This window comes from Loxodonta africana, chromosome 2 (genome assembly GCF_030014295.1).
Source record: "Loxodonta africana isolate mLoxAfr1 chromosome 2, mLoxAfr1.hap2, whole genome shotgun sequence".
Classification (NCBI taxonomy): Eukaryota; Metazoa; Chordata; class Mammalia; order Proboscidea; family Elephantidae; genus Loxodonta; species Loxodonta africana.
The window spans coordinates 209,596,990-209,622,187 of NC_087343.1; the positions used below are offsets into that span (position 1 = coordinate 209,596,990).

The following is a 25,198-nucleotide window of genomic DNA, read 5'->3' on the forward strand; positions in this document are numbered from 1 at the left end:
CAATTGAAAGAATTAACAAAGCCAAAAGCTGGTTCTTTGAAAAAATTAACAAAATTGATAAACCATTGGCCAGACTGACTACAGAAATACAGGAAAGGAAACAAATAACCCGAATAAGAAACTAGATGGGCCACATCACAACAGACCCAACTGAAATTAAAAGAATCATATCAGATTATTATGAAAAATTGTACTCTAACAAATTTGCAAACCTAGAAGAAATGGATGAGCTCCTGGAAAAACACTACCTACCTAAACTAACACAATCAGAAGTAGAACAACTAAATAGATCCATAACAAAAAAAGAGATTGAAATGGTAATCAAAAAACTCCCAACAAATAAAAGCCCTGGCCTGGACAGCTTCACTGCAGAGTTCTACCAAACTTTCAGAGAAGAGTTAACACCACTACTACTAAAGGTATTTCAAAGCATAGAAAATGATGGAATACTGCCTAACTCATTCTATGAAGCCACCATATCCCTGGTACCAAAACCAGGTAAAGACATCACACACAAAAAAAATTACAGACCTATATCCCTCGTGAACATAGATGCAAAAATCCTCAACAAAATTCTAGCCAATAGAATTCAACAACATATCAAAAACATAATCCACCACAACCAAGTGGGATTTATACCAGGTATGCAAGGCTGGTTTAATATTAGAAAAACCATTAATGTAATCCACCATACAAATAAAACAAAAGACAAAAACCACATGATCTTATCAATTGATACAGAAAAGGCATTTGACAAAGTCCAACACCCATTTATGATAAAAACTCTCAGCAAAATAGGAATTGAAGGAAAATTCCTCAACATAATAAAGGGCATCTATACAAAGCCAACAGCCATCATCACTCTAAATGGAGCGAGCCTGAAAGCATTTCCCTTGAGAACGGCAACCAGACAAGGATGCCCTTTATCACCGCTCTTATTCAACATTGTGCTAGACGTCCTAGCCAGAGCAATTAGGCTAGACAAAGAAATAAAGGGCATCCGGATTGGCAAGGCGGAAGTAAAATTATCTCTATTTGCAGATGACATGATCTTATACACAGAAAACCCTAAGGAATCCTCAAGGAAACTACTGAAACTAATAGAAGAGTTTGGCAGAGTCTCAGATTATAAGATAAACATACAAAAATCACTTGGATTCCTCTACATCAACAAAAAGAACATCGAAGAGAAATAACCAAATCAATACCATTCACAGTAGCCCCCAAGAAGATAAAATACTTAGGAATAAATCTTACCAAAGATGTAAAAGACCTATACAAAGAAAACTACAAAGTACTACTACAAGAAACTAAAAAGGACCTACCTAAGTGGAAAAACATACCTTGCTCATGGATAGGAAGATTTAACATAGTAAAAATGTCTATTCTACCAAAAGCCATCTATACATACAATGCACTTCCCATCCAAATTCCACTGACATTTTTTAATGTGATGGAGAAACAAATCACCAACTTCATATGGAAGGGAAAGAAGCCTTGCGTAAGTAAAGCATTACTGAAAAAGAAGAAAAAAGTGGGAAGCCTCACTCTACCTGATTTTACAACCTATTATACAGCCACAGTAGTCAAAACAGCCTGGTACTGGTACAACAACAGGCACATAGACCAACGGAACAGAATTGAGAACCCAGATATAAATCCATCCACATATGAGCAGCTGATATTTGACAAAGGCCCAGTGTCAGTTAATTGGGGAAAAGATAGTCTTTTTAACAAATGGTGCTGGCATAACTGGATATCCATTTGCAAAAAAATGAAACAGGACCCATACCTCACACCATGCACAAAAACTAACTCCAAGTGGATCAAAGACCTAAACATAAAGACTAAAACGATAAAGATCATGGAAGAAAAAATAGGGACAACCCTAGGAGCCCTAATACAAGGCATAAACAGAATACAAAACATTACCAAAGATGACGAAGAGAAACCAAATAACTGGGAGCTCCTAAAATCAAACACCTATGCTCATCTCTAGGCTTCACCAAAAGAGTAAAACGACCACCTACAGACTGGGAAAGAATTTTCAGCTATGACATCTCCGACCAGCACCTGATCTCTAAAATCTATACGATTCCGTTAAAACTCAACCACAAAAAGACAAACAACCCAATCAAGAAGTGGGCAAAGGATATGAACACGCACTTCACTAAAGAAGATATTCAGGCAGCTGACAGATACATGAGAAAATGCTCTCGATCATTAGCCATTAGAGAAATGCAAATTAAAACCACGATGAGATTCCATCTCACTCCAACAAGGCTGGCATTAATCCAAAAAACACAAAATAATAAATGTTGGAGAGGCTGCGGAGAGATTGGAACTCTTATACACTGCTGGTGGGAATGTCAAATGGTACAACCACTTTGGAAATCTATCTGGCGTTTTCTTAAAAAGGTAGAAATAGAACTACCATACAACCCAGAAATCCCACTCCTCGGAATATACCCTAGAGAAATAAGAGCCTTCACACAAACAGATATATGCACACCCATGTTTATTGCAGCTCTGTTTACAATAGCAAAAAGCTGGAAGCAGCCAAGGTGTCCATCAATGGATGAATGGTTAAATAAATTGTGGTATATTCACACAATGGAATACTATGCATCGATAAAGAACAGTGATGAATCTGTGAAACATTTCATAACATGGAGGAACCTGGAAGGCATTATGCTGAGCGAAATTAGTCAGAGGCAAAAGGACAAATATTGTATAAGACCACTATTATAAGATCTTGAGAAATAGTATAAACTGAGGAGAACACATACGTTTGTGGTTACGAGGAGGGGAGGGAGGGAGGGTGGGAGAGGGTTCTTTACTGATTAGTTAGTAGATAAGAACTACTTTAAGTGAAGGGAAGGACAATACTCAATACACAGAAGGTCAGCTCAACTGGACTGGACCAAAAGCAAAGAAGTTTCCAGGATAAACTGAATGCTTCAAAGGTCAGCGGGGCAAGGGCGGGAGTTTGGGGACTATGGCTTAAGGGCACTTCTAAGTCAACTGGCAAAATAATTCGAGTATGAAAACATTCTGCATCCCACTTTGAAATGTGGCGTCTGGGGTCTTAAATGTTAACAAGCGGCCATCTAAGATGCATCAATTGGTCTCAATCCACCTGGATCAAAGGAGAATGAAGAACACCAAGGTCACAGGATAACTATGAGCCCAAGAAACAGAAAGGGCCACAGGAACCAGAGACTTACATCATCCTAAGACCAGAAGAACTAGATGGTGCCTGACCACAACCGATGACTGCCGTAACAGGGAGCACATCAGAGAACCCCTGAGGGAGCAGGAGATCAGTGGGATGCAGACCCCAAATTCTCATTAAAAGACCAGACTTAATGGTCTGACTGAGACTAGAGGAATCCCGGTGGTCATGGTCCTGAAACCTTCTGTTGGCCCAGGACAGGAACCATTCCCAAAGACAACTCATCAGACATGGAAGGGACTGGACAGTGGGTAGGAGAGAGATGCTGATGAAGAGTGAGCTATTTGTATCAGGTGGACACTTGAGACTGTGTTGGCATCTCCTGTCTGGAGGCGAGATGGGAGGGTAGAGAGGGTTAGAAAGTGGCAAAATTGTCAAGAAAGGAGAGACTGGAAGGGCTGACTCATTGGGGGAGAGTAAGTGGGAGTATGCAGTAAGGCATATATAAGCTTATATGTGACAAACTGACTTGATTTTTAAACGTTCACTTAAAGCTCAATAAAAATTATTAAAAAAAAAAGTAGAAGATAGGGGGCATTGAGCTATGTCCATGGTGGTGGAAAAATTGGAAAAAGGGTAGAACAGTTGCATAATATGAAAAACGTTATCTACATCACTGAATTATACATGTAGACGTTGTTGACTTGGCGAATGTTTTGGTCCATATATCTTAACCACAATAAAAATAAATTAAATTAAAAAAAAAAAAGATGGAAGGAATACACAGAGTCACTGAACCAAAAAGAACCAGGCAATGTTCAGCCATTGCAGGAGGTAGCACGTGATCAAGAACTGATGGTACTGAAGGTAGAGGTCCACAATGCACTGAAGGCATTGGCAAAAAAAACAAGGCTCCAGGAACTGATGGAATATCAATTAAGATGTTACAACAAATGGATGCAGGACAGGAGGTGCTCACTTATCTTTGCCAAGAAATTTGGAATACAGCTACCTGGCCCACTGACTGGAAGAGATCCAAATTTGTACTTATTCCAAAGAAAGCTGATCCAATAGAATGTGGAAATTATCAAATAATATCATTAACATCACACAGAAGTAAAATGTTGCTGAAGACCATTCAAAAGTGGTTGCAGCATTGTATCGACAGGGAACTGACAAAAATTCAAGCTAGATTCAGAAGAGTATGTGGAACAAGGAATATCAATGTTGACGTCAGATGGATCTTAGCTGAAAGCAAAGAATAACAGAAAGATGTTTACCTGTGTTTTAATGACTATGCAAAGGCATTCAACTGTGCGGATCATAGCAAATCACAGAAAGCATTGCAAAGAATGGGAATTTCAGAACACTTAATTCTAGTCATGCAGAACTTGTACATAGACCAAGAGGCACTAGTTCAAACAAAACAAGGGGATACTGCCTGTTTTAAAATCAGGGAAGGTGTGTGTCAGGTTTGTATCCTTTCACCATTCTTATTCAATTTGTATGCTGAGCAAACAATCTGAGAAGCTGGATGTGATGGTTAAGATTGTTTGTCAACTTGACTGGCCCATGATTCTCAGTGTTTATATGTGATCACTCCCAGGATTGAATCTGCTGTGAGTAGCCAATCAGTTGAAAGGGATTTTCCTTGGGGGTGCGCCCTGCATCCGAATATAAGCAGACATTCTGGCTCCTTTGCTCATTCTGGATCCTGCACTGCCTTCTGTTCATCTGACCTCCGGCTCTTGGAACTTGAGCTATCAGCTTATTTGCAGATCTTGGAATTCATAGATCTTCATAGCCTGAGAGCGGGAGCCCTGCTCTCCAACCTGTCAATCTTGGGTTCACCAGCCCCTGCGGCTGCGTGAATTGAGAGAAGCCCCTATCCTGATGCACAGACTTGGGATGTTTCAGCTTCTATAATCCTTGATATAAATCTATCTATCTGTATGTATGTATATATATGTATATATATATAATTTATATGCTTTACTGGTTTTGCTTCTCTAGATAACCCAGCCTAAGACAGTGGACTGTATGAACAACACTGCATGCAGCATCAGGATTGGAGGAAGATGTATTAACAACCTGTGATAAGCGGATGACACAACCTCGGTTGCTGGAAGTGAAGAGAATTTGAAGTACTTACTGATGAAGATCAAAGCCTTCAGTATGGATTACACCACAACATAAAGAAAACAAAAATCCTCACAAGCAGACCAATAAGCAACATCATGATAAATGGAGAAAAGATTGAAATTGTGAAGGATTTCATTTTATTTGGATCCACGATCAACACCCATGGGGGAAAAAAAAAATGGGAGTAGCAGTCAAAAATCAAATGACACATTTCATTGGACACATCTATGGCAAAATATCTCCTTAAATTTTTTTTTTTTAATTTCTTTTCTTTTGTGCTTAAGTGAAAGCTTACAAACCAGGTCAGTCTTTCATACAAAAATTTATATACACCTTGCTATATATTTCTAATTTCTCTCCCCCTAATGAGACAGCATACTCCTTCCCTCCACTCTCTCTTTTTGTGTTGATTCAGCCAGCATCTGAACCCTTCTGCCCTCTCATCTACCCTCCAGACAGGAGATGCCAACATAGTCTCATGTGTCTACTTGATCCAATAAGCTCATTCTACACCAGTATCATTTTCTATCCCATTGTCCAGTCCAACCCCTGTCTGAAGAGTTGCCTTTGGGAATGGTTCCTGTCTTGGGCTAACAGAAGGTCTAGGGACCATGACCTCCGGGGTGCTTCTAGTCTCAGTCAGGCCCTTAAGTCTGGTCTTTTAAGAGAATTTGGGGTCTGCATCCCACTTCTCACCTGCCCCCTCAGGGGCTCTCTGTTGTTTTCCCTGTCAGGGCGGTCATTGGTTGTAGCTGGGCATCATCTAGTTTTTCTGGTCTCAGGCTGATGTAGACTCTTGTTTATGTGGCCCTTTCAGTCTCTTGGGTTCATAATTACCTTGTGTCTTTGGTGTTCTTCATTCTCCTTTGCTCCAGGTGGGTTGAGACCAATTGATGCATCTTAGATGGCCGCTTGCTAGCGTTTAATACTCCAGATGCCACTCTCCAAAGTAAGGTGCAGATTGTTTTCTTAATAGATTTTATTATGCCAATTGATTTAGATGACCACTGAAACCGTGGTCCCCAAACCCCTGCCCCTGCTACACTGGCCTTCGAAGCATTCAGTTTATTCAGGAAATTTCTTTGCTTTTGATTCTCCTTAAAGTTTTAAAAAGCAAAGATGTTACATTGAAGACTAAGATGGGTCTGATTCAAGCCATGGTGTTTTCAGTCACCTCATATGCATGCAAAAGCTGGACAATGTATAAGGAAGATCAAAGAAGAATTGATGCCTTTGAATTATGATGCTATTGAAGAATATTGAGTATACCATGGACCGCCAGAATAATGAACAAGTCTGTCTTGGAATAAACACAGCCAGAGTGCTCTTTGGAAGCAAGGATAGCAAGGAGGGTCAGTGTAAAGGAAGAAGACCCTCAATGAAATGGATTGACACAGTGGTACAACAATGGGGTCAAACATCACAAAGATTGTGAGACTGGTGCAGGACCAGGCAACGTTTCATTTTGTTGTACATGGGGTTGCTATTTGTCATAATTGATTTGAGGGGACCTAACAACAGCAATTCTGAGGTTTTGTTTTTAACAACAGCAATTCTGAGGTTTTGTTTTACTCAGGTTAAACATTTTTTAAAAGAATATTTCAAATATTATGTGTTCTGTATTTTACAATACATAATGCACATAATGACAGGTGGTTTAACAACTATTCTTTCTAACTTTGCTTTTTTAGGGAGGCTATGATCAATTATCTCCATTGTAAATATAAAATAAGTAACTCAAGGTTGAAATCTTGGCACTATGAGACCAATTCTCTTACAGGTACTCTCATAATACTCTTAACATCTATTTCTGATTCTTTCTTGAACTAGTTACAGCGTAGGTGATTAAAAATGAGGATTTTTCAAATTATATCATTCCTTCTATATTTACAATTTGGTCACTATGAGTTGGAATGGACTCGATGTCAGTGGTTTTTAGTATTTATTTATTTATTTATATTTACTAGCTGTCAATCTTCTAAAGAAAACAAACAAACCAAGGACTTTTTCAAGTGTGTTTTCCAAGTAGTAAAAACATATTAAAGACAGTGAGTGTACTGAAAAATCACCAGGGACTTCTAATAAAGCATATAATTTCTGAAATATTTAGGTCAATACCACTTTACCACTACAATTGTACACAAGGACAGGCTAAGAGTCTTTTCTCTTTTGACAATTCTGCTCTTGCAACTTGGGCAATGGTACACATCAAACAAATCTAATTATGTTTAACATGTCTCTTTCTCTAAAGGAAAGGAACAAATGATTTTCAGATTTTTCATGGGCCTTCTGGGAAAAGTTAAAGATCATTTTATGTGTAAGAGACATCATAAAGATATTATTTTATTTTTATGTTTAGAATCTGATTTTGTATGGTAAAAACCCAAAGAATTGTCAGAGGATATTTGGGGACATGATAAAATAAGATGACATGTGACTGAGAAGTAATACCTGCTTATCTACTTAATCCAAGTCTCAATAGATCATTGGTAACATAATTGGAAAAAACCTTCAGGACATTTGTGTTGTTTTCTTAGGTAAATAATGACATAAAAGGTTAATATAAAACACAGAAAAGTATTCTGATAAGACACAGACTCCCTAGGTTCATTGCATAGAAGGTAGAGAAGAACTGTTAATATTGCAGGCACTAGTGAACAAACCAAAGAACTAAAACCAAAACCAAAGCCAGTGCTGTCGAGTGAATTCTGACTCATGGCAACCCCATGTGTTATAGAGTAGAACTGCTCCATAGGGCTTTCTTGACTCTAATTTTACAGAAGCAAATGACCAGGCCTTTCTTCTGTGGGGCTTATGGATACATTCAAACCACCAACTTTAGGTTAGCAGTCAAATGCAAATTGTTTTCACCACACATGGCTTAGACTTCCCAAGAAGAAAGACCATTGCAATTCAGTCATTTCTGCTAGAATTTTAACATATTTCATTGATTCTTTTCAGAACTCATATAAACACACATATACACATTAACTGTGACACAGGAGAGGTAAATATCTTTCTGAATTGCAGACATGTAGCTTTAGACCTCTTCCTGGTGTCTTTCTGGAAATATTGAATGACCTGAATTACCTGAATGACCACTGAGAACTAGGTTCGAATGCATTTTCCTCCTCCAGGACTTTGCCTCTGCTTTAGATGTCTTCCTGAGAATTGTTTAAGGATATGGGCCCAGCAGTATAATGGTGCTTAGTCTTCTAAGTCATTTTGCCTATCTATTGCTCTGCATCAGCAAGCACTAGACAGATCCTTCAGGAAAGTCATGTTTGAATTTCAACCTAGTAGCCCCAATGCTTTTCATGGCACTACAGCCATTAAGGAAACCCTGGTAGCATAGTAGTTAAGAGTTCAGCTGCTAACCAAAAGGTCGGCGGTTCAAATCCACCAGGTACTTCTTGGAAACCCTGTGGGGCAGCTCTCTCTGTCTTATAGGGTGGCTATGAGTCGGAATCTACAGGACAGCAACAAGTATAGCCATTAAAGCAGCCCTGGTGGCACAGCGGTGAAGAGCTTGTTTGCTACCCAACAGGTTGACAGTACGAATCTACCAACTGCTCCTTGGAAATCCTATGGGGCAGTTCTACTCTGTCCTATAGGGTCGCTATGAGTCCAAATCAACTTGACGGGAGCAGTTTTTTTCGGTTTATACCCATTAAAACAACTCAATATATTCTTGTTTGTTCTTTTATTTTCAGTGAATGGAATGGAGAAAATGAGCTATTAAATGATCAAAAATTAAAACTTATCCTGAAAAACAGAACCAGCTCTTCCAGAGAATTATACCACAGAGGGAGAGATGTTTATAAGAGCAAAATGAAAAATATGACATCTGTGTGATATCCTGATCTGACCTTAGACACAGTCACTTAGGTTCTTGAGTGTTTATTTCCTTAGTACATTGCTTTCTCTTCTGAGGTCTTTCCAAAGTTATAAATAAGACAATTCATGAGAAAACTAGTTGTGACCTGTAACACACTATATCACTGACAGATTCTTGGAAGTGTTAAAAGCCATGAGCCTCTTGAACATGTGTTTTTTGAGCAACTCTTCCAGGGCCTGTTTCAGGTTGTAGATTACAGGGCTGAATATTGGAGGGACCACCTTGTAGATGACAGAAAGCAGCTTGTTAATAACTACTGGTGTATTTGTTGCCAACTCTGCAATATGTCAATATTCTCCCCTTCTCTACCTTGAGCTCCACATTTCAATCCATCCAGCTTACCTGTCCCCTCCTACCTTCTTGCCCTTGCTCCTGGGCTGGTGTTTCCATTTTGTCTCATATACATGGCTGAGTTATGTATATTATTGTTTGTTTTATGGGTCATTCTAATTTTTGGCTGAAGGGTGAATACCAGGAGTGACTTCAGTACTGAGCTAAAAGGGTATCCGGGGACCACACTCTCAGTGTTTCTCTAGTCTCTGTCAAACCAGTAAGTCTGGTCTTTATTTGTGAGTTTGAATTTTGTTCTACATTTTTCTCCAGCTCCCTCCGGGGCCATCTATTGTGATCTCTGTCAAAGTAGTCAGTGGTGGTAGCTGGGCACCATCTCGTTGTGCTGGTTTCAGTCAGGTGGAGGCTGTGGTAATTGTCCATTAGTCCTTTGGTCTAACCTTTCCCTTGTATCTCTGGTTTTCTTCATTTTCCCTTGCTCCAGAAGGGGTGGGACCAGTGGAGTATCTTAGCTGGTCACTCACAAGCTCTTAAGACTCCCGACGCTACTCACCAGAGTAGGATGTACAACATTTTCTTTATAAACTATTTTATGACAATTGAGCTAGGTGTGGAAACCCTGGTGGCATAGTGGTTAAGTGCTACGGCTGCTAACCAAAGGGTCGCTAGGTGTCCTCAGAGAATATGGTCCCCAGCCCTCAGCCCAGTAATTTGGTCCCTCAGGGAGTTTGGATATGTCTCTGAAGCTTCGATGACTTTACCTTGGTCAAGTTGTGCTGACTTCCCTTCACCGAAGTTACCACTTATCTATCCTCTAGTTAGTGTTTTTCCCTCTCCACCCTACTCCTCCCTCATAATCATCAAAGATTGTCTCTTTCTGTGTGTAAACCTTTTCATGATTTTTTATAATAGTGGTCTCATACAATATTTGTCCTTTTGTGACTGACTTATTTCACTCAGCATAATGCCGTACAGATTCATCCATGTTGTAAGATGTTTCTAAGATTCATCATTGTTTTTTATCATTGCATAGTATTCCATTGTGTGTATGTAACATAGATTGTTTATCCATTCATCTGTTGTTGGGCACTGAGGTTGTTTCCATCTTTTTGCTACTGTGAATAATGCTGCAATGAACATGGGTGTGCATATATCTATTCCTATGATGGCTCTTGTTTCTCTAGAATATATCCCTAGGAGTGGGATTGCCGAATAGTATGGTATTTCTATTTCCAGCTTTTTAAGGAAGCACTATTTGGTTTTCCAAAATGATTGTAATATTTTGCATTCCCACCAGCAGTGCACAAGAGTTCCAGTCTTCCTGCAGCCTCTCCAACATTTGTTATTTTCTGTTTTTTTGATTTGTGTCAGTAATATTGGGTGAGATGTTTTCTCATTATAGTTTTGATTTGAATTTCTCTAATGGCTAGTGATTGCGAATATTTCCTCATGTGTCTGTTATCCACCTGAATGTTGTCTTTGGTGAAGTATCTGTTCCTATCCTTTGCCCATTTTTTAATTGGATTATTTGTCTTTTTGTTGTAGAGATGTTTGATTTTCGTATAGATTTTAGAGATTAGGCCTTTGTTGTATTTGTCATAGACAAATTTTTTTTCCACCTGTAGGTTCTCTTTTCAGACTTTTCATTGTCTTTTGATGAGTTCAAGTGCTTAATTTTTAGAAGATCCCGGTAATCTAGCTTATATTCTAATGTATGTGTATTGTTAGTTATGGTTTGTATCCTATTTATGCCATGTATTGGGGGCTCTAGTGTTGACTCTATTTTTTCTTCTACGATCTTTACAGTATTTGGTTTTATATTTAGGTCTTTGATCTATTTTGAATTAGTTTTTGTGTGTGGTGTGAGGTATGGGTCCTGTTTCTTTTCTTTCTTTCTTTTTTTTTTTTTTTACAGATGGTCATCCAGTTTTGCCAGCACAATTTGTTAAAAAGACTGTCTTTTTGTCATTTAATGGACTTTGGGCCTTGGTCAAAGAGCAGGTGGCCGTAGGTGGATGGATTTACATCTCTTTTCTCCATTCTGTTCTATTGGTCAATGTGTCTTTCATTGTCCCAGTACCAGGCTGTTTTGACTATCATAGTTGTATGGCAGGTTCTGAGGTCAGGTATTGTGAGGACGCATACTTTATTCTCCTTTAATAATGTTTTACTTATCCAGGGCCTCTTTTCTTTCCATATAAAATTAATGATTAGTTTATCCATCTCATTCAAGAATGCTATTGATATTTGGATCTGGATTGCATTGTATTTGTAGATTGCTTTAGAATTGACATTTTCACAATGTTGAGTCTACCTATCCATGAGCATGGTATGTTTTTCCATTTATATATGTCTGTTTTGATTTCTTACAGTAGTGTTTTTTAGTTTTCTTTGTATAGGTTTTTTATGTCCCTGATTAGAGTTGTTCCTAAGTATTTTTTTTTTTTTAGGGGCTATTATAAATGGTATTGCTTTCCTGATTTCCTTTTCATAGGTCTTTTTATTGGTGTACAGGCATTCAACTGACTTTCTTATGTTTATCTTGTATCCTGCCATTCTGCTGAATCTTTCTATTAGTTCCAGTAGTTTTCTTGTGGAGTCTTTTGGGTTTTCTATGTATAGCATCATATCATACACAAATATAGTTTTACTTCTTCCTTACCAATTTAGTTGCCCTTTATTTCTTTTTCTTGCCTTATTCCTCTAGCTAGGACTTCTAGCACAATGTTAAATAGTAGTGGTGATAAAGTGCATCCTTTTCTTGTTCATGTTCTCAGGAGGAATGATTTCAGCCTCTCTCCATTAAGAATGATGCTGTCTGTTGATTTTGTATAGGTGCCCTTTATTATGCTGAGGAATTTACCTTCTATACTTATTTTACTGAGAGTTCTTATCAGGAATGGGAATTGGAATTTATGGAATACCTTTTCTGCATCAATTGAGATGATCATGTGATGCTTTAGTTTTATTTATGTGGTGGATTACGTTGATTGATTTTCTAATGTTGAACCATTCTTGCATATGTGGTAAGAATCCCATTTGGTCGGGGTGTATTATTACTATTTTTTATATGGTGCTAAAATTTTGTTGAGAATTTTTGCATCTATATTCATGAGAGTATTGGTCTGTAATTTGTGTGTGTGTGTGTGTGTGTGTGTGTGTGGTGTCTTTGCCTGGTTTTGGTATCATGGTTATGCTGGCTTCATACAATGAATTTGGGAATATCACTTCCTTTTCTATGTTCTGAAATAGTTTGTGTAGTACTGGTATGAGCACTTCTTTGAATGTTTCATAGTGGTGAAGGTTTTGGGGCCAGGGATTTTATTTTTGCTGTTGGGAGGTTTTTTTGTTTTTTGTTTTTTAATCTTTTAAATCTGTTTTCTTGTGATGGGCCTGTTCAAATTTTCAAACTCAATTTGAGTTAGTTTTGGTAGGTAGTGTGTTTCTAGAAATTCATCCATTTCCTCTACATTTTCAAATTTGCTGAAGTATAGCTTCTCATAGTACTCTGTTATGATCTTTTTTATTTCAGTTGGGTCTGTTGTAATGTCCCCATTTCATTTCTTATTCGGGTTATTTGCTTCCTCTCCTGTTTTTCTCTTGTCAGTTTAGCCAATGGTTTGTCGATTTTCTGGATCCCTTCAAAGAACCAACTTTTGGTTTTGTTGATTCTTTCTATTCTCTTTTTCATTAATTTCTTCTCTAGTCTTTATTATTTTCTTTCTTCTGGTAGCTGTGGGCTTTTTTTGCTGTTCTCTTTCTATTTGTTCTAATCGTGTAGCTGTTTTGATTTCATTTCTTTCTTCTTTCTTGATGTGTGTATCTATTGCTATAAATTGACCTCTGAACACTGCCTTTGCTGTGTCCCAAAGGTTTTGGTATGCTGTGTTTTCATTCTCATTTGATTTTAGGAATTTTTTCATTCCATCTTTGATTTCTTCTATTACGCACTGGTTTTTATACAAAGGTGTTATTCAGTTTCCATTTATTTGATTTGTTTTCCTTGCAATTTCTGGTATTAATTTCTACTTTTACGGCATTGTCTTCAGAGAAGATGCTTTATATTATCTCAGTGTTTTGGATTTTGTTGAAGGTTGCTTTGTGGCCTAAGATGTGGTCTATCCTAGAGAATATTCCATGTGCACTGGAAAAGAATGTGAACTGTGCTGCTGTTGGGTGGAGTGTTCTATACACGTCCCTGAGGTCAAGTTGGTTGATTTTGATTGTGGCCTTTAGATCCTCTGTATCTTCATTTAGTTTCTTTTTCGATGTTCTGTCCTTTACTGAGAGTGGTGTGTTGAAGACTCCTACTGTTATGTGGAACTGTCAATTTCTCCTTTCAGTGCTATTAGTTTGTTCTATGTATTTCGAAGCCCCATCATTGGGTGTGTAAATATTTATTATGGTTATGCTTTCATGGTGGATTGACCATTTAACCCTTATATAATCTTCTTCCTTGTTTTTTATGGTGGATTTTGTTTTAAAATCTATGTTATCTGAGATTAGTATTGCCACTCCTGCTCTTGTTTGGTTGCCGTTTGCTTGATTTTTTTTTTCATGATTTGATTTTTAATATATTTATGTCTTTGTGTCTAAGGTGTGTCTTTTGTAGACAGCATTGATGCATCCTTTTTTTATTCATTCTGTCACTATTGTTCTCTTTATGGGTGCATTTAAGCCATTTTCATTCAGTGTGATTATTGATAGGTGTGAGTTTATTGCTGCTATTTTGTAGTTCTTTTATTTTTGGTAGTGACGTTTTCTTTGTTCCCCTTACTATCTTTTGCTGAATTCCTTTTGTTTCTTTCTTTCATTTTTGTAGATTTCAAGTTTTCTGAGACTTTGTCCTTTTATTCTTTATTTTGATGAGTGGGTTTGTTAGCTTTCTTTGTAGTTATTCCCTCTTTTATTGCTCTGACATTGTTGGCATTTACAGATTGATCTCTCTGGTTCCCTGTTTTAAATATTTTAGTTTTGTGTTATCATTGAGAGTTCATTACCTTGGCTGGTATCTGGCTGATGCTGTCCTGTGTCCTAGATTCAGAATGTCATCTGTTGTTGTTGGTTCTCTAACTGAAGGACTCCCTTGAATAATTCTTGTATTTTGGTTTGGTTTCTACAAGTTTCTTTCATTTCTGTCTATCTGGAAATGTCCAAATTTTGACATCATATTTGAGTGAGAGTTTTGCAGAATATTTTATTCTTGGTTGTCAGTTTTTTTTTTCTTTCAAAGTTTTATATATGTCATCCCATTGTCTTCTTCCTTACATGATTTCTGTCAAGTAATTAGAGCTTAGTCTTATTGTTTCCCATTTGTAGGTGAATTTGCATTTTTCTTGAGCTGCTCTCAGGATTCTTTCTTTATCTTTGGTTTTGGTGAGGGTGATTATGATATGTCTTGATGATTTTCTTTTGAGGTCTATCCTATATGGGGTTCATTAGCTTCCTGGCTGGTTGACTTTTCATCTTTCACAAAATTAACGAAGTTTTCTGTCAGCAAATTTTCAGCGATCCTCTCTGTGTTTTCCATTTTCTCCCCCAGTTCTGGAATTCTGATCACATGGAAATTTTTGCTTTTAATTGTATCCCACCTTATTCTCAGGGTTTCTTCATTTTTCTCCATTCTTTTCTCTGATTTTCCTCAAACAAAGTGGTATCCATGGATTTGTCTTAAATTTCACTGATTCTGTCTTCCATTGTTTCAAGTTTGCTCCTAAAACCTTCTATTGCACTGTTCATTTCTGACGTCTTGTTGTTTATCCTTTGAACTTCTAATTGTTCTTTTTGTATGGTTTTGAGCTATTTTGTCATTTTGTTCCTGTGTTACTTTCCTGAATTCTTCCACTGCTTTGTGTGTGTTTTTCCTGATTTTGTCCATATTTTCCATCATTTTGTCTATTTTTTCCTTATTTTTGTCAGCGTTTTCCTTCATCTCTTTCCAAATTCCTTGAAGAGCCTTGAATATTAGACTTTTGAATTCCCTATCAAGTCATTCCAGTGTCCTTTCTTTTACCAGAAGTTTATCTGGTGTTTTATTTTGGTCGTTTTCTGGAGCCATCCTGTCCTTTTTTTATGTTTTGGTATTGTCTGCTGTCTCTGAGACATTCAGAAATTATTTTCTTTATTTATTGATTGTAGAGTTGTTTGTTTCATCTTGCTTTTTTGTTTTATTTGGTAATGTCTGGGCAGGCAGGCTGGGCTTTCTTTTTGCTTGCTAATGTGTGGGCATTATATTTCTCAACACTTTGTCCAGGTGGCAGGGCTGGTCATTCAGCTGTTGTGAAGCAGGGCAAGTTCAGTGGGGGAGAGTGGCAGTGACTGTTCTTTGCAGCACAAACTGTGGCTGTTGGGGTTCAGCCAGGGTGCAGTGCAGGGCAGGCCATGGGTTTGGAGGTCCATGCCAGTGCTACTTGGGGGTGCAGAACTTGGTGCATGGTGAAGATAGGCAGGAGGGAAGGGAGGGTGTGTGATGTGCAGAGCTAAGTGGGTGAAAGAAAGAAGAGGAAATGGAGAGAAAGATAAGCAAAAAAATGAAGAAAAAAGAAATAAGATGGCAGTGCTATAGGATTCAACTGGTAGGGGCTGAGCAGATCCAGGGAGGGTGAGTGTTGGTGACTTTCTAGCTGAGTGGTGCTGCTCAGCCCTTTGAAAAGGGGCATGGGTAGTGCATGGGGCTAGGTGGGCAAAGACAGGAAAGTAAGGAAGTGAAAGAGAAAGAAGAAACAAAAAAAATTAACAAATGTGGTTCTGAGGTAACTGGCCATTAAGGGCAAGAGGGCAAGACAGAATGGGAATATTGGCAAACTTATGTATCTCTCTCCAGGCATTGTGACACAGCCCATCAGGAATGGGAGGAGGCAGCACAGGGCCTAGATGGGAGGAAGAAGGAAAAAGGAGAAAGTGAAAAATGAAGGAGATAAAAAAATATGTCACTGAGAGGCCTAGCCTGTTGGGCAGTGCAGACCGGGGAGCCCATGTGCCAGAGGCTCTGTAGCTGAGCAGTGCAGCACAGCCCATTGATAAGGGGAGAAGGGGTGGCACATAGGGCTAGGTTGCTGGGAGAAAGGAAAAGAAGGAATGGAGAGAGAGAAGAAAATGCAAACAACAGAAAAAATAAAACAAACAAACGAAAATGACATTGGGGGAACTGATTGGTGATGATGATTCAGACCCAGGAGGCCATATGCCAGTGGATGTCTAGAAGAACACTGCAGCATGGCCCTTTGAGAAGGGGTGGGGGCAATGCACAGGGTTACGTGGTTGGGAGAAAGGAAAGGAAGGAAGGAAGAGAGAGAGAGAGAGAAAAAGAAAAGAACAAAGCAACCAAACTAAAAAAATGTGCTGAGGGAGCAGACCAGTGGGGTAACTCAGATCCGGCAAGGATGTGTGCCATTGGCTCTCTACCTGAGCCATGTGGTAAGGCCCTTCGAGAAGGAGCAGTAACAGCACATGGGGCTAGGAGGGCGGGAGACAGGAAAGATGGGAGATAGAGAGAAGAAACAAACAACAACAAAAAAAACACGAACAAAATTAACAAGAAAAAATATGGTGCTGAGGGAGTTGGCCAGTGAGGCTAGCACAGACCAAGGAGGCCATGTGTCCGTAGCTTTCTAGCCAAGTGGTGCAACATTGCCCATTGAGAAGGGTGGAGATGGTGCACAGGGATAGGTGGACTGGAGAAAGGAAAGAAAGGAAGGGGTAGAGAGAGAAAAAAAAAACAAAATGTGGTGCTAAAGGAGTGGAGAGGGTACAGACCTGGGAAGGCTGTGTGCCTGTGGCTCTCTAGCTGAGAGGTGCAACCCTGTCCGTTGAGAAGGGTGGAGGCAGTGCATGGGGCTAGGTGTGCAGGAGAAAGGAAAGGAAAGAAGAGAGAGAGAAGAAACATAAAAAGCCAAAAATAAATAATTAAATGGAGCTGAAGGGGCTGGCTGGTGGGGGCAGGGTGGACCTGCATGGCTGGAACTTGTGTCTCTCTGCCCTGTTGGAAAGCAGCAGAGTCTGCATAGAGAGAAGAAGCTTGGGGGGAGGGAGTGAGGTGGGAAAGTATGCATCTCTGGTTACCAGGTGCTCTGTCTCCTGTTGGGAGCTCCATGAAATTGCCTTCCTGTACTCCTTGTCTGTGTTCTTTGGTGGCTGTAGTCCAAGACGGCAAATTTGTACTGCATTAGCTGGTAGGGGACCTCCACCCCATAGATCTCCTCATTCTCTGCTCTGTCAGTTTTTTATTCCTTTTGGTGCTTTATCAAGTTCTTTATGCCTTCATTTGATGCTTAGAGTTCCAGGATTGACGTTTGTATCTGTTTTACTTAGTTTTTCAGGTCTTGCTGCAGAGGGACAGCATGGTGTTTCTGTCTATAGCCATGTTGACTCTGCCTCCCAATGAAGTTTTTTTTTATTAAAAATTAATAAACAAGAAAAAACTCAGATGCTGACAGCTACTGTTAAGATAATAAAAATTGGTGTTATTTTAGAGATGAACTGAGTGGTTGCTTGAGATTGGAGGTGGTCAAGGACTCTCTATGGGGGTGACTTAAAGCCTGAAACCTAAATGAAGAGAAGGAGCCCATAGGACCAAGACCCAAGCAGAGGACACTTCAGGAAGCACAGCTCAGAAAATGTAAGAAAAAGCAATGGGCATGTGGATCACTTGCAGGGAAGCAGTATGTGGAAAACTTGGAGCATGTGTTGTTGGGTGACCGAAGAATTCTAAAGACATTTCTCAGTATACTCCATTTTTCAGTCTAGAGAAATACATGCGTGAGGGCCAACAAAGGAACAAGTGTGGGGGAGTTGCAGGGAATTAATATTCTGTGTTTTAAAAAGGTAATAATTATGTTTTGCAGTCCCTGCCTAGCTTCTAAGTTAATGGGGTATTGTTTTTTTCTTGGAAATTTGTTGGGATCCTTTAACCTTACCATTACTGGGGTGGTGTTATGTGTCCCATCCTGGTATCTCAGTAGCCCATACCTGGGGGTTTAACTCTTGCTGTTCATCTCTATCTATAAAAGTTCCATTTCAGTTAATTTGTAAGGTCATTATTTGGTTAAGAGTTAGATCTTCTGTTGAGAAGATCACTAGAGTTTTTACCTTACTTAATATGTCCCTCTCTAGAAGTGTGACAGAACATTCTGGGAGGATTAAAAATTGATATGAGAAGCTTGTTGCACCCCACAGACAGTGTAATGATGGAGTAAAATATTTTACCGTGGGTTTCCCTTCTACTTCCTGAACCATACTTTTGTTAGAAGAAAGGGGTCCTCGACAGGAGTTTAGTATGGAAAAGGTGGCTCCTCTGTCCAAAAGAAAAGTTATTGACCTTCCCGCTACATCTAGGGTGACTCTCAGCTCCTCTGCACCAATGTTGATGCTTTCGGTGTTCTCGCTGGGAGCCTCTTAGAGCCCAGGGACCCATCAGCTTAAGGCCATTTTCATTGAAGGATCGGGCCTGGGAGTTTTTAGGAAGGCACTGGGGTTTTCTTGGGGCCCTTGGCCGATGGTGGCCGGCTTATTTAAATTGGTAGGTTTTATCCCACAAGCTTTCATTCCCTCAACCAGGCACACTAACATGTGGTCTCTCACCCGTCTGCCTCCTTGGGTATTATAATCCCATCCAGGGTCTATGCCTGGGACTGCAGCCATGCCCATGGGGTAGGCCTGTTGGTTTTGTATACATACCCCATCTGCTAATCATCTGGCTCCCTTGATGAGATTTAATCTTTCTCCCTGGGTGAGTGTTTCATTACAGATTATCATTGTTTTTCTAACCTAAATCAAAGGTGAGTGTTAAGTTCTTAAATTTTTCTATATAGTGGTTAGGGTCGTAAAAGAAACTTCCTAGCTTTGTTTTTAGCTTTCCTAAGTCCTGTACTGAAAAGGGAATTTGCACCCTGACTGGTCCATTAGGGCCAGCGACTTCTCGAAGGGCCCACAGGTAGGGTGGTGAAGGTGCTGTGGGCAAGGAATTGGAGTAGGGAGGAATAGGAGGAACAGACATTTCTTTGGTATCTAAAGGTGGGGTTGTAAGGATGGTAGGGTTTGGGTGTAAGGTATCCATTGCTTGGTTTGTAATGATGGTGAGAACTGTGGGGTCTATCTCACACTTTTTACACAATTCTGGATTTTCCCCTAAGGCCATAAAAACCTGGACATAAGGAACTTCTGTCCATTTGCCTTGTTTCCAGCAAAACAGATCTAGCTGTAAGATGGTATGGTAATTTAGACTTCCCTGTTCTATCCAGATTTCTCCATCTTCCAATTTATATTGAGGCCACACGGTGTTACAAAAGAAGACTAATCTCTCTTTCTTCAGGGTTTGAGGGTTCACCCCAGAGGTGAGGCTGGTGGTACCAAGTTCTGGTTTCCCATCTGGGAAGGAACAGAGTGAGCCATAGGGGGTAGGACATCTCCTGTGTCCCCTATGTTAAATCACTGCCCAGAAAATGGCTTCCAGAATTAACTAGCCTTACTGTGTAGCCCGTCCTGACGTTTCTTGCCTGGAAACTTCCTACTGCCTCCGTCTTAGGGGTCTTTGTTCCTGTCTATGTCTGTGGTCTTGAAGGGACATGAACCTGTATATTTGTTGATGTCCTTGTTTTGTTAAGAAACTGATCATCATATACCCTGCCAGCCATTTCAGGGTGGGGGGTCCTTTATGCCTCTGTCCAGGAAGCCTTCATTTCATTGGCAAAATTTGCTATCCATTGAAGCCGACACCTCAATTGCCTCGCCTGCTGACACACCACATAATCCTGGGGATCCCCTGGAATTGGGCATAGGAGATGATTTAGCATTTGTGGGAGCCTCTCTTCTGTCCATACCCAAGGGGGAATAATCTTATTATTCTTTAGGCCCCTCCCTTCTTTTTCTCTGCAGAACCAACAAACCTGTTCCTCACGTCTGCCCCTCTCTGTATACTTTATGAATTGTTTCTGAACACTGAAAGAGGGAATCAGGGCATGGAAGGCTGTCTTAAAGTAGACTCCTGAGTCCACTTATTTGTATACTCTCGGACATTCAGATTCTTTGTAAAGGGGGGTAACAGATACAACTTTAGTCTAATGAACAACCTTAAGATTCTTAATTTGATGAGGCGGACTAGTGTGTCCCTATTCATTCTTTTATAACATGAAAGAAGGAGGAGCTGATCAGGAAAAGGCTGCCTGTGTTTAGCTTCACAATGATCATATAAACAGGAAAGGGAGGAAGGTCCCTCTCCAGAACAATTTCCCTTAGCCTATTACAAATACAGCACTGATCCCTTTTGCAAAGCATACACGGAGGATATAGATGTAAGTATGCTAGCCAGAAGTTGGATGGAGCTGAGAAGTGCAAAAGGTAGATGGGTGGCTGGTCTCCTAAAGAGACTTGCTGACTTGGCATGACTATTGCTGGGGTCAATAGTTCTGGGCTGAAAATGTGCTGCTTTGTGAGCAGGACTCCTAGAGGATGTTTCCCCTCCAGTCGGCTGGCGCTTCTCTTACGTGTCTCAGTTTCTCTCCCAGTTGTCTAAGACGGTCAGGACGGCTCAGAGCGCTGGGCAGCCAACTCTTATGTGCGCGCCCCCAGACGAGCCTGGTTATTAATTAAGTGAAGTTGGAAGTCCCTGTGAGGCCCCTGCACGTCTCGGGTTTGACCCAGACACCTCTGCAAAGTGGAGGGAGGAAGTGCCTCTTTTCTTCGGAGTCTGAAAGAGTCAGGCACTCATTATTACCATATTCTTGTTAACAGTCAGACCAAGCACAGACAAATCTTTCTAGCACCTCTCAGACCTCCCTCCTAAGAAGAAACAAAACACACACATGCAGAGGTAGGGTACCTTGGAGCAGGGCTGGAAAGGAAAAAAAAAGAGAGCCTGTGCTCTATGTTGGACTCACCACTTTCCAGATGAAGGAGGGGAAAGCTTTCCATCTGAGTTAGGGCACCAGAAGATGTTATCAGAGAATAGCCTCGGTTCTTGTCTTCAGTGTAGGAAAGAATTCAGACACTGAGACAAATAGTGCCATGTGAGCAGAGGTTTATTAGTGAGCAGAGTGTTAGTAGCAAAAGTACACTTGATTAGGGAGCATCAAGTGGGATACTGAGAGAGTCTGAGTGTCCTGATAGTCATTTTCTTAGGGTTTTATACCCTTTTTCTCTTATCTCTCCCTGTTAATGTTTAACAGCCAAGTCAGGGATCCCTATAGAGAGTATTTCCTTGCCTTATCGTTTAATTACCATGTTAGGGACCCTATCAAGTTAGGGACCCCATAGGGACAATTTCCTTGGCTTAACGTTTAACTACATAGGAACCATCTTATTGAGGAATGTCACCACCCCGTCTCTTCCTCCTCCCAAGTGCAAGCTCTCCCCCTCCCACTTACAAAACAATCAAAACTATTCATTTCCAAATGGTTTCAATCGGAAATAGAAACTCAGTACCATTTAAGCAATGCCTCCCCACTAATGTATTTGCCTGTTTTAATTATTTCATATAAGTAGGATGATTTGTGTAACTTATTTTTTTGTGTGTAACTTATTTCACTCACTGTAATATTTTCAAGGTCCATTTATGTCTTAACAGGCATCTGAACTTCACTTCTTTTTATGGATGAATATTACTCTATTGTATGTATGTATCACATTTTATTTATCCATTGATCTGTTAATGGACACTTCGGTACTTCTGAAGACAAATCCTATATATTAGAAGAGCAATTGGGAAGATATTACTGTCAAATATGCACGTGAAAGGAACCTATATTTGGGAGGCAGATTTTGAACAAAGACAAAATTACATATTTTTATTCAAGGACCATGCACAAAAAGTACACTTAGAAAATAGTGAGTCCAGGTGAAAGGCAGTCAGTCCTGGTGGATGTAGATGTAATCTATGGCTGAAAGGAATGCATGGTAATGCCTAGAATAAGCTGACGGAGGCTGAGAGGCTGGATTTGAATCTTGTATGATAAATTTGCAATCTTTGAAAAAATAGATACAATTATTTACACATTAGTTTCCTAAACTGATACTTGGTTATAATAACAAATGACTCACTGGTATACCTCACCAGGTACAGAAGAGGCATTCATAAATGTAAGAAAATGTCTCTCTCATGAATTCACTTATTTTTATTTTTCTAGAACTATGTGGTTTGTTTCAAAGTCTTTCAGTCTTGGATCTCTGTTTCCTGCTTTATTTCAGTACTACAATGGGCACAGATAATGAAACAGTCTCCTGCTGGGGTTTACAGTCTCCCAGGCTCTTCAGCTATCTCTTCATGCTTTTTCTGGTGATGTACATCTTCACAGTCACTTGTGACGTTGTTATCTTGATGTTGGTAAGTACCTCTCACCAGCCCCACACCACCCTGTACTTCTTTCTGAGTAACCTCTCTTTCCTGAAGATTTGGTATACCACAGCTGCAGTCCCCAAGGCCCTGGCCATCCTCCTGGGAAGAAGCTAGACCATATCATACCTTGTTCTCTTGTTAGGCTGCACAGAATACTTCCTCCTGGCAGCCATGGCTTACGACCATTATCTCGCCATCTGCTACCCTCTACACTAGGGTGTCATCATGAGCAGCCTGCTTTCAGCACAGCTGACCCTGAGTTCCTGGGTCTGTGGATTCCTAGCCGTTGCAGTGTCCACAGCCCTCATTAGTGGCCTCTCCTTCTGCAGCTCACATGCCATCAATCACTTCTTCTGTGACATTGCCCCCTGGATTGTGCTGGCCTGTATCAGCACACAAGCAGTGGAGCTCTTGGCCTTTGTGATCATTTTTTGTGGTTATTCTAAGTTCCTGCCTCATCACCCTGGTCCCCTACCTCTTCATCATTAGCACTGTCCTCAGGATGCCCTTGGCCAGCAGCCAGAGCAAAGCCTTCTCCACGTGCTCCTCTCATGTAACTGTGGTACTTACCTGATACAGATCTTCCTTCATGTCCGAACCTCAATCAAAGATGCCTTAGACCTGACCAAGCCTGTAACTTTCCTGAACATTGTGGTGACTCCAGTTCTAAACTCCTTAATCTATATGATCTGTAACAAGGAAGTAAGAGAAACACTGCTAAAGAAATGAAAGAGAAAACAAATTATCTCTAACATAACAAATCTCCTGTAAATTTTTTCCATGTATATAGAGGATCCAAGTAAGAATATGAGAAGACAAAGCAAACCATCCATGAGTTTCATTTATAAAATTAGGAGCACATATGCAGTGAAAGGATATTTTGCTAAATGAACTATAAACTCTTGTCCTTTTTTAAATTTTTCTTTTTATCACAAAAGTGAACAATTTAAGAAAAATGATATTTATGAACGATGAGATATGAGAAATGGGAAAAGTTTAAACAAAAGGATAACTGAAATCAGAATATGTAGTTATTTCAGCATAATATTTTTTGATAAAATATAATCAAATAGATACATATGGAACTAGGAACTACAAGTATAGCGTGCTACATTTGTTTAAAAGGAGAGTTTACTAAGTAATCCAAAATGTGGGTGATCAAAAGTAAAAAGTAGATAATCAGGACAGGTGGAGGGTTTGGATATAGCAGAAGCCCTTTGCCTAAGAGTGTGTGGTCCTTGTTTGTTGTGTGCCAGGGAGTCTATCAATGACTCATAGAGACAAAAAGAGTAAAGAGCTTCTGATTACTTACTTAGTCCATGTAAGTCACCGACAGCAAGGCATCCAGTGGCTTCAGAGGAAAAATAATGTATTGCTAATTATACTAGTTATTTGATTTTTCTCCAAAGGGACTCATCCCTTAGGGAACCAAGATAGGAACCTTTTAAACCATCGACACATGAAAGGTTCATTTCCCTTCATTTAAACACTTTTCTATGCCTCTGGGTTAGAAGAACCAGACCAGGGCTCTGCAAGCTCAATCAGGCTGCAGCTGTGTTCTATATGCCCTTTTCTGCTTTGGCTTACACCTACACAGTGAGGGTGCTTTCTCATAGGAGAAAAGCCTTTTGCTGAATAGCAGCTATTCCCTCAATGCTGTTTGCATTATTTGAAACTTCTTCCAAGTCCCCGATCAAAAATGGAATAGAAGAGAGGTTTGAGGGAAATAGGAAAAAATATTTCATTATATGAGTGATGAATATTATTATTCAAAAAGTGTGCGTATATTGAAAATCTACCTCTTATGGTATCATAGTGAATCATATTATACCTGGTCTGCTTCCTTCCTTCATTCACTCTGAGCACGAGTTTCTAATTCATGACTAAACATTCAGTATTTCTAAGCTTATATCATGAGAAGTTCTAAATAATTAAAACTACTAGTAAAAAGTATGCTCACTTCCCTTGAAGAAAAATAGCATTTATGTTTCTATAGGTAAGTCAGGAGCTCTCAAGACCGCAAAAGCAATGTCTAGTATCACTCTCAATAAAAGTTATCTTCAAAGCATTTTCCCACATCTGTTCCTCATCTCACTACAGTAAAAACAGGGAGAGAGCAGTTTTTAGCTTTTAAAGTGGATAAGTCAGTTTGACATGGAATTGTATCCAAGATTTAATGTTAAATGACAGAAATAATCGGGAATATACAGAATAACTATTAACTCTGGTATTTCTTTCCTACGTTAATGAGCTCTACCTAAATGCAATGCAATTTTGCAGTTACAACACGTATTTTGAGGTAATATACTTAATTGGTGAGCTTTTGATTTAGTTTTTTTTAGGTGATTAAAATAATTTATGTCAT

At 39.6% G+C, this 25,198-nt stretch overlaps 1 pseudogene; it reads left to right on the forward strand.

The window, feature by feature from the left end:
• Positions 1-19,143: 19,143 nt before the first annotated feature.
• On the forward strand, positions 19,144-23,562 carry LOC100659289 (olfactory receptor 6F1-like; annotated as a pseudogene).
• The last annotated feature ends 1,636 nt before the right edge of the window (positions 23,563-25,198 follow it).